This window comes from Hemitrygon akajei, chromosome 2 (assembly GCF_048418815.1).
Source record: "Hemitrygon akajei chromosome 2, sHemAka1.3, whole genome shotgun sequence".
Taxonomy (NCBI): Eukaryota; Metazoa; Chordata; class Chondrichthyes; order Myliobatiformes; family Dasyatidae; genus Hemitrygon; species Hemitrygon akajei.
In genome coordinates, this window is record NC_133125.1 from 73,707,933 (window position 1) to 73,722,872 (window position 14,940).

The 14,940-nt window shown below is 47.1% G+C and overlaps 1 protein-coding gene across 3 annotated transcripts in view; it reads left to right on the forward strand.

The window, feature by feature from the left end:
- LOC140714117 (uncharacterized) overlaps positions 1-14,940 on the forward strand; it is a 59,416-nt gene that overhangs the window by 21,209 nt on the left and 23,267 nt on the right. For 2 of the 3 annotated variants that reach the window (XR_012095832.1, XR_012095835.1), the window contains one exon: positions 8,214-8,378. The gene's annotated coding sequence lies outside the window, so the exon portion shown is untranslated. Of the gene's footprint in view, positions 1-5,027; positions 5,179-8,213; positions 8,379-14,940 lie in introns of those variants that run through there. The other variant, XR_012095836.1, reaches the window with a different exon arrangement.

Here is a 14,940-nt window from a genome sequence, read left to right on the forward strand (position 1 = left end):
GGTCTCACTGGACAGGAGCACTGAAACAGCAGGAGGTGGTCATTCAGTCCCTCTAACCATCAACAAGATGGCGGCTGCTCTCCCATCTCAGCCACGTTTCTGCCCGCCCCTCACTTCCTCGATACCTTCCATCTCCACACATCTGCTGGCCTCTGTTTTATGTGAGGATGATCCCCGAGTATCCACTGCCCTCTGTGGTGGTGATTTACAGACATTCACCACCCTCGGAGTGGAGTTATTTCCCCTCATCTCAGTCCCGGACAGTCCACCCCCTTTTTCAGAGACTGGGATCCCTGGTTCAACCGGTAATGATGTTGTGCATTTCAATGTGTTCACCTCTCAGTCCTCGATTCTCCAAATGAAAGGGTTATCACATTTGATCTTTCTTCATATGATGACCCCACCACTCCAGGGATCAGTCTGGTGAATCTTCATTGCTCTCTCTAAAACAAATACTCTCTAACCTCTCTGTTAATCCTCTATGGAATTAATTTCCATCTTCCACAGCCCTGTGTTGCCCCAACCACTCACCTCCCACCCTGTCACTATTTCCACCTTCCCACCTCCCCTTCACCTGGATCCACCTCACATTCCCCAGCTCTTGCCCCATCGCCACCCCTCACCTCTTTTCTCTGACTATTTCCCGTCTACTCTCAGTCCGGAGGGAGGGTCTCGCCTGAAATGTTGCATTCCATTTCCCTCCACAGATGCTGCCCAACCCTCTGTGTTACTCCGGCAGTTTGTTCTTTGATCTGTATAACCTGTGTTAGTATGGGGAGCGGGATTTTACACCATATTCCAGTTACAATCTCAACAAAGCCAAATAATTGTCACTTTGCCAGGACCATTGGCCCCGCTTGCAGGTCAACAGTCGGCTGGTGTTTGCCCCCCAATGTGGTGAATCCCTCTGCTCGCCACCACAGTTGGCTCAGACATTTCCACAGATGAGCCCCTCCTGTCCCCACCTAGACAAACATCCCGTCCGCCCCCTCTCAGACCAGCTTCATCCTTTCAATAAAATACCCCCTTCCCTCCCACCCCGGGGAACCGGCATCAAACCGACGAGCCAAGCGTTCTCCTCCTACCTCAGCGATACATCAGACTCCGGCCGCAGGAGACGCTTCACAAACGCCCCAAACTTCCCTCGGAGTGAAATGGAAATAAATCAAAAAGCGGAATATTTACTCCGCTTTGACAGGGAGAGTGGGCGGCAGCGGGTGACAGATTCAGCGGGTGTAACACCCTTTCAGCTTGTTCGCTTTCGTCATTGGGTGTAACCAGTGATTGACATCGCTTTGCACCAATGGGAATAGCTCAGCTGCTGAATCCTCTGTTGTCAGTGGGGGAGGGGGTGGTCACGCGATTTGTAGCTCAGCCGTTAAACCGATAAAGCTTGAGCACAGCAGCGCATGGGTGATGTAAGACACCCCGCATGTGAGGGCAAATCCCGGTGTGGGGAGCCCATGTGTGACGTCAGGCACGTGGGGGGGGGGGGTGGCTGTGTGATGTCACATGTGGGAGAGCGCTCATATTTAAAAGAACCTTTATGAACGTTTCTGACGATTTTGGTGGGACAACAATATTAATCACGGGTTTCATCACTGAATCCAGTGTTATGTGATGTAAAGTCTCCTGTTATGTGTCCGGCTGAGCTGTAGTGGAGTGGGCAGCATGGTGTTTGTCTTGATTCGAGTCACAACACCAGAATTGCCAGCGGGGTTCACACACAGTGTATTAGTCAACAGAAAACCTCTCGTCCTTGCAGTCTTTGTCTCCTGGTAAACTCAACACCCTGACAATGTGGATTATAAACACCCCCTCAAATTCAAGGGATCATTCAGACAGCTGATCACTGAGAGGAATTATATTTATTGGTCATTAAAGTCCGGCCAGATTTGTTTGGACAAATTTGATGTGGAGTTCGGGGTGTCACAGTGAAAGGGCCAGTCGGCCGAACTCTCTCCGTTGTCCATACATCCTTCCAGGCGAGGTGACACTTCACCTGTGAATCTTCCGGGGTCGCCCGTTGTGTCCGCTGCTCCCGATGCGGCCGCCTCTACACTGGTGACACCAGCTCCTCCGCAGTTGTGTGGGATAGGGTTGGTATTTTTATCGGGGGTCGATGTCATTGTGCCCTTTTGTGCGGGAGGGGCGGGTTTTAGGGGTTAATGATCGGATGCCGATCTTTTTTATGCGGGGGATGAGATGGGAGTTTGATTTTTCTCTCTGAACGACTCTCATGCTCTTTCTTTGTTTTGTGGTTCTCTGGAGAAGAAGAAAAAAACTCGAGTTGTTTATGGATACCTGCTTTGATAATAAATTAACCTTTGAACTATCCGCTCCAAGCTTGACTTCCTAGTGTCCAAACATTTTCATTCCGATTCCCATTACCGTTCTGACGTGTCAACCCATCGCCTCCTCTTGTGCCAAGATGAGGCCACCCTCAGGTCCAGGATCAGCACCTTATATTCCGTTTTGTGTACCCCTCCCCCAACCTGATAGTATGAATATCCATTTCCCCTTCCAGTGAACAAATTTTCCCCTCAGCCCTCCCTCCCACTCCCTCCCTCTCTTGCTCTCTGAATTTTCACATCCCCCTCACCTGCTTATCACTCCTCTCTGGGTCCACTGCTCCATCCCTTTCTCCTATTCTTCACTCTGCTCTCTTATTAGATTCTATTTCCTTCTGCTCTTGAGCTTTCCCACCTACCTGGCTTCGCCTATCACCTTCCAGCTGGACTTTTATTCACCCGCCCCGATTTTATTCAGATATTTCTCCCATTCCTTCTCAGTCCTGAAGGAGGGTTCAACTGGAAACGTCGACTGTTGAATCCCTTCGATAGATGCTGCCCGGCCTGCTGAGTTCTGCCAGCATTTTGTTTGTGTTGCTCTAGAATGCCAGTATCTGCAGTCGCATTTGCGATTTACCTCTCCGTTGTCCCTCCGGCCTCCGGCTACTGGTGGCGATGTGCAGACCTCCGGCCACTTGTGTCGCTGTACGGACCTCCGGCCACTGGCAGTGATGTGCAGACCTCCGGCCACAGGTGGTGCTGCCTAAAACCTCCTGCTAAACGCATGCACGGTGCAGACCGCAGCTGTCGCCGGTGTTCGGGTGGGGGTGATTAGGGGGCTGATCCCAGGGTTTTGTAAATCTGGGCCAGTTGCATTGGGAAAGGGCCTGGTCTGAGCTCTGCCGGGGGGCTGGGGCGGGGGTGCAGCGCCAGTTTTTTAAGTGCCGGAGCTGTACGAGGGTTAATTGATAAGTTCATGGCCTAAGTTAGAAGGCGTCAAGTTATACAGCTCTCGGTACCTGCACGTGCAGTTCAACTCTTTGAGTGATTATGCAGAAAATTTTAAGTTAATAACTTTTGTGGTATTTCTGTTTCAGATAATTGAAAATTGCTAGGTTTTGTAAAATTGACTCCTTCCACCTTTGACCACAAACTTAACAATCACCCCTCGTATATGACACCCAATTTGTGTACCTGCTCATTTCATGTACTGGGCAACTTCCTTGCCCCATTCATGTAATGAACAGGTACACAAATTGGGTGTGACATATATAGGGTTTCCTATAATGTCAAACACTAAACCAAGATGAAAGAAATATATGAATTCCAGAGCGCCACAGAAATATAGTGACAGTTAAGACATTAACAAGATTATAGCCTATCACTACATTTCTGTTTATAATTGGTACAATAAAACATCTAATACTTAATAATATGACAAATTATTGCACGGTTGCACTCACTAATTATAAAATATAACTACCAAGCAAGTAAAATAACATTGTTTGCTTAGAAGCCAAAGGGTTGTTAGTGAGAAAAATTTACTTTTGTATTAGCGAGTAATGCACAGACCACCACAGATGTAGCCTTACTAATACGACTGAGTCACAGCAGACAGCAGGGCCTGCAGTGCTTAGCAGTGTTCCTAAACAGGTATAAAAATAACAGAAATAAAGCAAATAAGTTTTTTACAGTTTTAGCCACCTAAATTGAAACCAAGTATTCAAGTATGAAAAAAGAACATCTAATGAACCGTTGCTAAAGCCACAAATATTGCTGAATATTAGTCTCAAAAGCGGTAGGTTGGGAACTCTGCCTCGTACCATTTCTCTCGCAGAAATGGTTGGACAGGAAGTGTACCTGTGAGTGTCGATACTCACAATATCCTCACACGTTGGGTGTTACATGGTTAGACCTATACAGATTCTATTTAGTCTTTAAATATATAAAAAGTTAAAAAAGCTTGAATCTTTACATAAATTATTATCGCATCTATACGAATAGAAAATATCGTGGTTTGGAAGTGACAAATGTTAACAGGGGAGGAGAGCATCCATTTGGGAAGTTTGGAAATGTGTTTCATCTTGTTCATTGCCTCACTAAACTACTCTTTTTTTCTTATCAACTCAAAGAGAAAAAGAGTCTCTTTCCAATCAACTACAGTTGGTGGAGTGAGGCCAAGGGGTTGATCTGCTATTAATGATAGTTGAAGTGACGTAAAACTAGCTTAAAGCCTAGAAATATTTTTTTTCATTTGGCTTGTAAAAAAATACTAAATTTATCCAGGTGCAGAAGAGGATTTTGGATGATTACCTTGTGTATTTGATCAAAATCAGGCTGAAGATAAGCAGTGAATTTTTCCTTCATTATTTTTGACTTATAAACTTAGATTTCGATGTTCATTCCATGCTTAATATAGCTCATTGGAATCCAATGGTACCCACTGGAAAGAGCGGAAAAATGCTCTCACATGTATACAGGTATTTCCCAGCTTCCTAGGACAACGGATTGAGTGAGGAGGAATTTCACAAATACCTAAATAAAAAACAGTCACAGCTCCAGGATTTCACCAAAAACGATCAAATATCCTTTTCAAATGTTATTAGTGGTATTTTCCCCAGCAGCCAACAACCCCCTCCCCAACCCCTGCTTCCGTAAAATTCCCTCTATTTAATATGTGGCCGCTGTTAAATTCCACACTTGTTTATTTTGACATTTTTTTACAGAGGTGTCGGAGTGGCGCTCCGGTGAGCTCTGGCAGCACTGCACCCCTGAATGTATGAGACAGTACATTGTTAAATGCAAAACCCTGAACAGTGTCGATGGGCAGAGTGATCTTAGACTCCAAGTTCATCGCTCCCTGAAAGAGACTGCACAGATTGACCAGGTGGTTAATAAGGCAAATGGTGTGGTTGTCATTATTAGTTGAAGCGCTGAGTTCAAAAGTTGGGAAGTTGTGTTACAGCTTTATAAAACTAGTTAGGTCACATCTGGAGTGTTTCATACAGTTCTGGTCGCCCCATTCTCGGAAGGATGTCCGGGCTTTGGAGAGGATGCAGAAGAGGCTTACCAGGATACTGCATGGATTAGAGGGAATGAGCTATAACAACGGGTTGCACAAACTTGTGTTGTTTTCTCCAGAACGGTGAAAGCTGGGGTGAGACTGGATGGACGTTTATAAGATTATGAGAGGAATAGATAGAGTGGGCAGACGTTATGTTTTTCCTGGAGGTTGAAATGTTTAATACATTTAAGGTGAGAGGAGATGTGAGGGGCAAGTTTGTTTATTTCCACAGAGTGCTGGGAAGCTGGAGTCTCTGCCTGGGGTGTTAGACCCCCACCAGTCACGTGATCCCATTTGCCCCTCCCATTTAACCGCAGAGGTAACGATCTCTTCGCGCATGATCACAGTCCCTGGATGGGTGGTGATGCTTCCTTCATGTTGTGTTGGGAAATCTGATGTTGGCCACTGAGTCCTGTTAATTTCCACCAACTTGCCTCGCTTCCTGAGGCTCCTCGCATTTGTCCTTGAGCTTTATGGCTGGTGTGTCTTCTCCTGGAGTGGGATGGGTGACAAAGGAGAACATCCCAGGTTGTGAGGATCTTTGATTTCACTGCCTGCTTTACCGAGGGACTGGGAAGTCTAGGGGGGAGAATGGTTTCTGTGATGTGCTGATCTGTATCCAAAGGTCTCTGCAGTTCCTCACAGTCACGGGCAGAGCAGTTACCATGCAAAGTGTGAAGTGTCCGGATGGGAAACTTTCTATGGTGTGTTGATAAAAATTTGGTGAAGGTCAAAGTATATATGGCAAAGTTCTAGTTGTTTGTTCTAACTTTGTCATTTTAGAATCTTTTATACAGTAGTATGTAATGTTCATTCAGTATCTGTGTATTGCTGGAGGACCATCAGTGATTGTCCTTGATCCCTTCTCCCACCTGGTTTCATCTGCTCATTCCCTGTCCATCTTGTTCAACCTCTGTCCAGTCTCCTCACCCCACCTCCCCCCCCCCCCCCCACCACCACCTCCCTGCTTCAGTGATATACGTCAACCATCTGGGTCAACCTCGGTCCACACTGTACCCCACCACCTCAATGTTATATATCAGCAATCTTTCTTCTAAACTTTGTCTTCATTGTGAAGTGTTCTTTTGCCCCTTTGGCCTTGCTGAGTTATTTCCAGAATCGTTTATTTTTCAGCTGGAATTCCAGAGGGTCATCAGGTACCAGTTCTGTTGTGCATTGGTTTGGAGGTGCTAGTATTTGAACAGTGACTGACTGACACACTTCATTATATTACTGTCAGCAAAGAGTACAGGGAGAGTTGGTTCTTGGGCTCTAATCCTGTGATCTACATTCTAGGCAACTGTCGGTGTTTTGCCTTTGACTTTGGTTACTGCTGCTTCTACAGACGGGGCCTGATGTTCATCCTTCTGCAGTGAAGCAGACATTTCAAGCAGCTGGACATTGCTTGTGGGGAAATCCCGGATTGCACTACCCAGTGTGAGATGCAGGGACAATGTGTGAGACTCTCAGGATCGGTGAATGGCAGATTCAGCTGTGTGACTCTGTGAGGTTGGGTCCTGGGAGATCACAGTTTTTGATCCAGGTAAAATGGACCAGGGGATCGAGCTGCTTGACTTATGAGGTGTTGAGCGAGTATTTCTGGTCTGGGATCAGATATTTGTTTCTGGAGTTCCTTTGGAAGCAATGACTGCTAAACTGAGGAGAGGATGAGTTCCCATTCCATCCTCACATGGAGAGGCTATGAGTAAATGGGCTGTTCCATGTTTACAACAGTAGAAACAGACCTGTGAGTTTGGTGTTCAAACTGTGTTTGGAAATCCACCCCCCCCCCCCCCCACCACTCACTGTAACCTGTCTGTCACTCGGTGGAAATCAGGCAGAATCTCAGTTGCTGGAGATCTGCACTAAAAACTGAAAATGTTTGAAGTCATTTTGATGAAACATTATTAACCTGAAGTGTAAAGTTTCTTACTCTCCCCACAGCTGTTCCTGACCTGCTGAGTGTTTCTGGTAATTCCAGTTTCTTTTTATTACATTCACCCTGGAATTTTTTATATTTCCTGAAACTAACCTTTAACCTGGGAATGGAAATGGCTCGTTCTGTGATAGTAGAACAGTAAAGAAAGCACAACTTTTCCCTGTAAATTATCCTGGTACCAATTTGTCTGTCATTCCTGGAAATGTGTTCAGTACTGTTGTTGCTAATGAGGTTCACAAGGATAATCTCAGGAATGATCAGCTTTATGAATGAGGAGCATTTGATGGTTCCGGACCTGTGCTCAATGGAGTTCAGAGGGATGGTGGGGTGGTGGAGTGATGTTTGGTTAAGTAAGTCTACTGAATGCTGAAAAGCCTGGATGCAGTGGACATGGAGAGGATGTTTCCATTAGACAGAGAGTCTGTGATCTGACAGCACATTCTCAGAATAAAGATGCTTCCCTTTAAAACTGAGATGAGAAAAAAATTTTGGCCAAAAGATATCTGATCTGTGGAATTTGTTGCCGCAGAGGTTGGTTCAGGCTGCCATTTGGGTATATTTATGACAAAGATTAATATATTCATGATCGTTAAGTAGCTTCAGGGTTACAGGAGGAAGGCAGTAATATGGTGTTGGAATACAACTCAGCCATGATTGAGTGGTGGGGCAGACTCGATGGATCAAATCACCTAATTCTGTTCCTGTGTCTTATGTCTTACCATGACTGAATGATGGCTCCTTCTTATCCCATATCGTTCTGTGAAGTGTGAGGGACAATAAAAGTTTGTTCACTGAGATCATTATATTTGCCTTCAATGTTTAAATTTCAGTGAGTTTTGTTCTTAGTAACATTAAGCGGAAATGTTTGGTTCTCCTTTTTATTGTTACTGTGCTTCATTATCTTTCATGTTAATGTTAGACCTGAAGTCAGAGATTTATTGGAAGAAAAAACCACAACTGGAAGCAAACCACAACTGAAGACGAGGGAACAGCAACAAGTGAACCAGCCCGAGGATTGAGAGCATCAACTGGAGAGAACCCATCTGACTCGGAGAATCCAGTGATTCAGTCAGGAGAAAGTTTGGTCAGTCACATTTACTTGTAACCCCTGGGTCGCCTGAGGCATCGCTCAAACTCGTTCTAGTCTAGGGGGAGCAGCCTTCGGCCCCGCCAAACTGAGTAATCAGCTGGTGTGGATGCTGTGTGATGCCCCCGCCTCGCCCAAAAAACAGACAGTACACCATATGCGATTAAATGAGTACAATTTATAAAGATTACTATAACTAAGCGATTACTAACGATACAGTATATATGAAGAAGAAAAATAAAGAAAAGGCGCCAAACTTATCAAAGTCCAAACCACTTTGTGCACAACCGTTGGAGCTCAATTACTGAAGTCTTCTGGCATTCGATCCCCTCCGAACTCCTCGACCCGCCTCCTGGGACCACCCACGGTGGTCGACCAGACGCTCCACACTCCTCTGTCTCCGTCACCTCTCCTCACCGAAAACCTTGGGCCGGGGACCCCCGCTCGGGGTCCGTTCCGCCGCCCAGCTTCCAGCATCCCATCCTCTCTCTCTCACTCCATCGCGCCGACTCCCCAAAATCCCCGCCAACAATCAGTTTACAGTCCCAAACAAGCTTCCAGCACTTATCATAACAAAGACGCCAGCATTCCTATTTTTAACAAAACAAAGACGCCATTTTGATTACATACACAGTAACAAAGGAAAAAGAAGAAACCCCCTTTACACTCTCCCCCCACCAAATAAATGGCATGTCCTCATGACTATTAGATAACTCGTCACCTTTCCTGCCAACACACCGTAACCCAAGCACAAGCAGTGACATCTCCTCCCCACACAGTAAACCTCACTGTATAGCTCCTTTGGCGCTATATAGTCCAACTATCTGGGCATTCCCTAACCCTTCTGAGACCTCCGTACCCCCCTCACCTAAACCCTTAGGCTAGGACATAGCTGGGGATACCTTGGGTCCACTACCAACTCCTCTTTCAACCTCTCACTCATGCCCCACACTGCACACAGCTAACCCTCCCCACTACACCTGACTCAGTGGAAGAAGGGCCAAAGGTCTCTTCCTCAATCGAGGGAAAGTCAGCAAAAGGCAGCATGTACCACACATCCAGCACATCAGCCTTTGAATCCGTATTCTTCCTCATTTCTTTGATCGGTAGCTGCTGTTTGATCTTCTCCAAATGGAAACACGTGGCCTGCACTGCTCCTGCAGTCTCTTCAGCCTCCTGCAATTGAGATTATCATCTTCTCTGGCCCCTGGCTCAGCGGTTCTGACTCCCGCATCCCGGCCATCTCAATCTGGAATGCAGTTACTCAACAGCTTCTTCCACCCCGACCTGAAAAGCAGCAGTTAAAGATTGGTTACCCTCCAGTTCAGTATTCACTGCACTTCCCTCCAGCTTTTTTTTCTCCTCATGACTTCTTCCATATCAACCTTCAGGTTTTGCACTTCATTTGAACTGTCGATGGCCATCTTCAGGTTCCCTTCAAGCTACCGCTTCCCCCTTCCGAGATTTGTCCGCAATTTCTTCACCTCCGCAAACTCCCTTCTCCAGGCTCTCAGTTTGCTGTGGCCCTCAGTCAAACAACTTTCTTCGTTCTCTCCAACTTGTAAGTCTTTCAAATGGTTCCAGATCACTCTCTCCGGTCTCTCAGTCTTCATTTCAAACTTGATTCCGTAGAGACAGACACTCACGAGCTGCGACCTTCGCCAGCCCTGGCACGTGTCCAGAAAACACTTTAACTCTGTAGTTCTCAGCCGCTGCTGCAACGCCCTCACTTCATATTCTCCTGAGGCAAATCCAAATACCAAGAGATCATCCACATACGTCCAAATACCAAGAGATCATCCACATACGTCAAAATTCCAAATGCCTCCACACCCCCATGGTCTTCCACATGCCCTGCAGGAAGGTTGCACGGGCTCCGGAGATACCCTGTGGTATCTTTTTGGACCGGAAGACTCCTAGGGAACTTATAACTGCCGTCTTCTCCTTGTCGGCCTCACTCATCGGGATCTGGCAACATCTACTCCTCAGATCCAGCACCTTAAACCTCTTCGCACCACTCAGATAGGCCATCGCCTCTACGGCCCAATATAATCCACACACACGCTGCCTACATCTGCCACGGCTGTAGGGGCCAGTCGCTGCAACCTCTACCTCACCGAGGTGTCTTCAGCAGTCAACTCCCCTCCCTGGTGGTATTTCACAGCATCCACTAAGAGGGTCTCACCCTCAGATACTCCTCCAGGCCATACCACCACCGGCTCTTGTTTGAATTCGGTATCGGCCCAATGCTGCTACACACGTCCGCACAAGCAGCTCGAAACTCTGGGTGCATCGATAATGCCTCCAAACAGCGCTCACCCGCCTCCTCCGGGCAGGCCCCCAAGCGCACCAACAGGATATTGGTTCTCTCCATAACCGAAACGCTGCCCGTCTCAACAGTGTCCGGACACTTCAGCATTAACGATTCACGAACCTCAGTCACCTCCACATTTGCCTCTAAGGGCTCCATTTTCACTGACCAACAACCGTCGTCTTTATAATCACCGGCACTGGTACCCCAAATCTCCAGTGCCGTCAATGTCGTCAAGGGTAAAGGCTTCCAAAAACGGTTATAAAACAAACTGTACAGCAACTTAACCGGTGCCCCAGTGCCGAGGATGGCTTTAACTTGACTTCCATCCATCCGTAACAACACCTGAGTGCGTGGTCCCTCTAAGCCTTCAGGAATAGGGTCTGTTCCTTGCGGGAGTTCCTTGGTACATTGCTGGGAACGTGCTCCCCCAGAGACCCCAAGCCGTTCCCCCACTGGGCCTCCTCTAAGTTTCCCGACACCTCTCGGATCAACGGAACAACTGATCCCCTTGAGAGATCCCCCTGGCTCCGCAAGCAATTTATCTGCCCTTCTAACCAAAAGGGATACCCTAAAAACTTCCCACCAATCTCCTGCCACGGATATGATAAGCCCCCCCAGCTGCGGCATTTGACTTCCAGTCGAACCACACGCATTTTCCCACACTTTCCCAGAACTGGCAGCTGTCACTTCGAGGTAATTGCGCCTGACAGTTCTAACAACGCTACCAGCCCACGTACTCAAGCTTTCAACCAATCCCTGTCGCTTTCCCTCAGCCAAGCACTGCCACTCACCCAACAACTGAGAGGTCTGCTGCGCCCCTTTAGGGCTGGACATTATTCCAACAACTGGGCGGAGCCTACCACTGCTGAAACATTCCAACCAGACCTTCCTCGCTCTCTTAACAGCATGGACAGCCCATGGCCCCACCACCTTTTCGTCAGCGCTAGTTGGAACTCGAACAACGACCTCTGGGCTACCAACAGCAGCCACCCCACCCAACACACATGCAGAGATAACCGGCAATCGCACACCCACAAAGGCACACCAGCTCTTCGCCGCAGACATAATTTAAAGAGGGTGATCACACAGCTTCCACAGAAATCAATCCCGGACCAGCACCCCACAATGTAACCCCTGGGTCACCTCAGGCATCGCTCAAACTCGTTCTAGTCTAGGGGGAGCAGCCTTCGGCCCCGCCAAACTGGGTAATCAGCTGGTGTGGATGCTGTGTGATGTCCCCGCCTTGCCCAAAAAACAGACAGTACACCTTATGCGATTAAATGAGTACAATTTATAAAGATTACTATAACTAAGCGATTACTAACGATACAGTATATATGAAGAAGAAAAATAAAGAAAAGGCGCCAAACTTATCAAAGTCCAAACCACTTTGTGCACAACCGTTGGAGCTCAATTACTGAAGTCTTCTGGCATTCGATCCCCTCCGAACTCCTTGACCCGCCTCCTGGGACCACCCACGGTGGTCGACCAGACACTCCACACTCCTCTGTCTCTGTCTCCTCTCCTCACTGAAAACCTTGGGCCAGGGACCCCCGCTCGGGGTCCGTTCCGCCGCCCAGCTTCCAGCATCCCGTCCTCTCTCTCACTCCATCGCGCCGACTCCCCAAAATCCCCGCCAACAATCAGTTTACAGTCCCAAACAAGCTTCCAGCACTTATCATAACAAAGACGCCAGCATTCCTACTTTTAACAAAGGCGCCAGCATTCCTACTTTTAACAAAACAAAGACGCCATTTTGATTACATACACAGTAACAAAGGAAAAAGAAGAAACCCCCTTTACATACTCAAACACTGGTCCTTTAGATATTACATGTCTGCTCAAAGGAAGGTAGGAAATAGCTGGAGTGAGACTGAATGTGCTCAGAAGAACCAGTTATGCCTCTGTCAGACCCAGTTGCAGTCACTCCAGGTCTGGTAATATGCTTCCAGCAGCCCAGCCCTTTGAAACCACTCCCATTCTATGGAAGTCGAATCCAGATATGTACAACTATTAGGCCATAATTCAATATCATGCTCCAGATAGTATGGAACAGGTCTTGAAAAACACTATTTCGACTCTTCGGTGAACCTATGTAAATCCTGTCCTACTTTCTTGATGCTGTCAGTGTCCTTGGCGGTGTGCTCGGAGGGGGTGTAATGTCAGTCGACTCATCAGGGATATAGGTGCAGCATTCTGTGTCAATAATAGCATAGGTTCCCCTTTTCTCAGCTGAGATAAAATCTAAAGCCATAAGATTTTCTAGGACTGTTTGCCAGATTGCAATCATTTCAGTGGATATTTCTGTTACTTGGGCTTGTGTTTCTGTCAGGGCCCCTGCAGTACTGTGGCCAGCTCCTCAAGTGCTGTAGCCAAATTGATTATCTCTCGTGAATTCCTGGCTACTCTATCGGAGAGAAAAGTGATCATCCAAAATCACTCAGTCTCAGTTATTCCACTCTGCAGCTGGGCACTTGCAAGTATGGCCGGGATGCATGTTTCCCAGTAAAGGAAGTTCCGTTTGGTGGGAGCCTGAGAAACCATCCCTCAAAACACTGACAGCCACAGTCATCTCAGAGTGGATCACAGTTCCTCATCTCTCTTCCCTGGCTGTCATTTGAGAAAGCCCAGGCTGAGAGTTCCTCACTCTGGTTGAGCGGGATTACTGACTTTGGAATCATAGTTTTATCATGCTGCGGAATTTCGGCACAAAACCCAGTAGGCCCCTAGTTCTACCTGTTTGGCATAGGTGTGACAGAGAGACAGAAAGGTGTTAACGTGGGGGCCCCGGATGCTGGGGTGAGCCCGCTCAAACACATAAGCACGATCGCCACTATCAACCAATACGTTTTCCTTTAGTCCGAGGGAGTCCTTCTACTTGGTTCCTTCAGTAACATGTTTGCATTCTGTTCAATGTAACCACCGAGGTTGCCCCTTCAGTTTCACAGCAGTGAGAGTGGTCAGTGTCACGTACCCCATGACGGGTATAAACTAATAGTGTTTATTAGTAACTACGCGATACTTCTATAAATGCAAATATCTTAAACAGGTTAGCAATGATATATATGTACATAAGTGTGGCAATAGGAACAAAACTAGGCTCTTTCAAACCTCAGGGTGAATGGATATAGTCTTACGATGATGAAGAGAATTCAGTTCAGTTTGAGGTAGTTATTTGGGTAGCATTGGAGAGAGAGGGAGAGAGGTGAGCTGATGTTGTTCATCTTCCTGTTGTCTTCCGAAGTCCTGTAGAAGTCACCGTCTGTGACTATAATAACATGCAACTGTTCTTCAGTGATGGAATTATCACCCAGGCGAGGGTGGACACACAGATAATTCCCCACTGATCACAACTTTTCACACTGTGAGCCACTGATATATTTCCCCAAATCGATCCTCCAAAAACCCACCTTCATGTGGGTGCAACAAAGCTCGATCAGTGTCTGAAACTGTGTGTCTGTCTGTGTAACAGTAGACCTGGTTTTTATCTCCACATATTGGACACTAGCTGTCCATCAACCCGCTCTGCCCTCTTCTTTCTGCAGGGACTTTTACAAGTAGGCAAGTGTCCTTGTGGAAAGGTAAACAAGCTGGTAGAGAAACCATTACATCAATCTTTCGAGCAGTTTCTGGCTCTCTCTCTCAATAGCATCATAGTTCATAGGGTCAATTCTGGACCCCATTACAAACTAGGGTTACCCGTGACATCAGTAACAGCTGATATGGTCCTCTCGACCGAGGTCCGAGTTTCCCACAATCCCAGTTCTTGAACAGGACAAAATTCCCAGGTTCTATGGTGGGATAGTCACTTCTGTCTGCTGGGTAGTTCTCTTTCTTGTAAGCCCATCGTACCTGTGAATGTTATGTTTGGAAAATTTTGGTTAGTCGGCATATATATTTACCCATCTCTTCCCCTAGGGTATGCATATCCAGTTTTGATGGTAGACCTTCTGGAAGCAATGGTACACAAGGTCTTGTTCCCCAGGGTGTCCTCACGGGCTGTCCATAAATGACTTCAGCTGGTGACAACCCTGTTTTCCCCTGTGGGGTAACTGTCATGTGCAGTAGGGCTAATGGTAGGACCTTTAACCAAGTGAGTCCAGTCTCCACTGTTAGCTTGTCCAGTTTACTCTTCAGAGTGCCGTTGGCTCTTTCCACTATGCCAGCGGCCTGTGGGTGGTGTACACAGTGGAATTGTTGCTTGATAGCTAGTTCGTTACATACCCCTTTGTTTACTTTTGCCAC